The following is a 1,859-nucleotide window of genomic DNA, read 5'->3' on the forward strand; positions in this document are numbered from 1 at the left end:
TGAAAGACCCTCTAAGAGTGCCTTCCGTCTGAAGAGACCCGTACCCAAAGGACCAGCGAGACCACTAAGTTCGGATGCAAACAGCAAGAGGTTTATTCGAGTGCACAGGTACCCGGGGCGACAAGCTCTATGAGACTCGCGCGCCTCTGGCTTATCCTGAGGGGTTTATATCGAGCTTACAAGCAGAAGCGTGGATACAGAAGCGAGATGCATAGTTACAGGATCCCTATTGGAGGATTTAAATGAGGTGGGGGTTATAGTTCCTTCTGTTCTCGGAAATCAGATAAGGTTGTTGACTTGACCAGTTTCTGTTCCCTTCCTATATTTTTCGTTCCCTCATTGACCAGATGTCTGCCTTTGCACATCCTGTTTTTGTACCTCATTGACCAGGTGTCTGCCTCTGCACATCCTGTTTCTGTAACGACCTTGAGCAAGCCCAACCACTGAACTTGCTGACTCTGTTGCCCCTCCTTTGACAAACTATTTTTTTTTTTTTAAGCCTTGTTTTATCTGGCATTACTAAGCTAAAGCTATAAGCAGCTGGGTTGGGGGGGGGGTCTTTCAAGACTTCTAGAAACATTATCTTTCCTCCCTTTTTCTGGTCTACTTTGTCTGATAGTAGATAAGACCCCCATTTCCAAAGGGATTCTGTCCCATTCCCAGGAATAAGAAATGCTATGCAGAGAGATCGAGAAGAATCTGAACAGACAGGCTTGCTGGTTTTTCCCACCCAATCTATTAGAGTTGAATATGTAGTAAATTCTCCCTAAAAACTCAAAAGGAGAGAAACCCAGGTAGCTAACCATGTGGAAATTCCTAGAGGGTATTGCACCCCGAGAAGGCATGAAATCTCCATGCCCTTCTCCCACACTCTGCCCTATACATCTCTTCATCTGTATCCTTTGTAATATCCTTTATAATAAACCTACATGTTAGAGTCTGTAAACAAGTCAAAATAACACCTGGCATTTTGCCAGGGGAATGTTAGAGTTCGTAAACAAGTCTGGATGGTGCCTGGCAAAATGCCAGAGGGAGTGGTTTGAGAAGTAACAAAAGTGAGCCATTAAGTGTAGAGATTCCTGATTGGTTGACTGATGTATCTAGTTTATGCTAATTAGATAAGCTGTGTGGAATGTATAAATACTGCTCCTGTCCTGCAATAAACGGCTCCTACTCCTGCTGTATCAACGTACACAAGTTATTCGTCCAGCCCCCCCCCCCCCCCCCCCCCCGGTTATTTTGCTGCAGCCAGCCGGACTCCGGCACCTACAAGTGTTAAAAGCTCCCCTGAGTTGTGTGAGCCACTGGAGCAAATTAGTCAAACCCAATGAAGGTATTCTGGGAAGTACAGGTAAAAAAATCTGTGGCTTGTGAAGGGTATCTAAGGGGACCTGGGGGTCTAGGTAGCTTAGTGGTAGTATTAGGCAAAGGGGTAGCCTAAGAAGTCAGGATGTGCTGGGAGCCATTAGCCAAGTAGGTATGACAATTTCCTTGCCAGCATACCCCATGTTGCAGTGACATTGAATGTAGTTGACCTTGCTCAAGGACCAGGGCGGATTAGGGTGTTCCCGGTTTAACATAATCGTGTTTAGGGCGTTCCCAGTTTAGGTTCCAGGTTTTAAGGTTTAAGATTATTCCTGCTGGGAATAGGGCGTATCCTGCTGCCTGAGTTCCCCTTGAGTTTCTCACGGGATTCAGACAGTATATTTTGGGAGACAGAAGCCCAGTGAAGATATATTTGGGAGAGAACGTGGATTTGGGCAGAGAACGTGGATTTCCCCAGAACGTGATTGTAGACGGCTGGTGTGAGTTCGGGAATAAAGAGTTGCTGTTTGAATCTACAAGCTGTGTGGTGGCTC

The sequence above is a fragment of the Marmota marmota genome, unplaced genomic scaffold (assembly GCF_001458135.2).
Source record: "Marmota marmota marmota unplaced genomic scaffold, marMar, whole genome shotgun sequence".
NCBI lineage: Eukaryota > Metazoa > Chordata > Mammalia > Rodentia > Sciuridae > Marmota > Marmota marmota.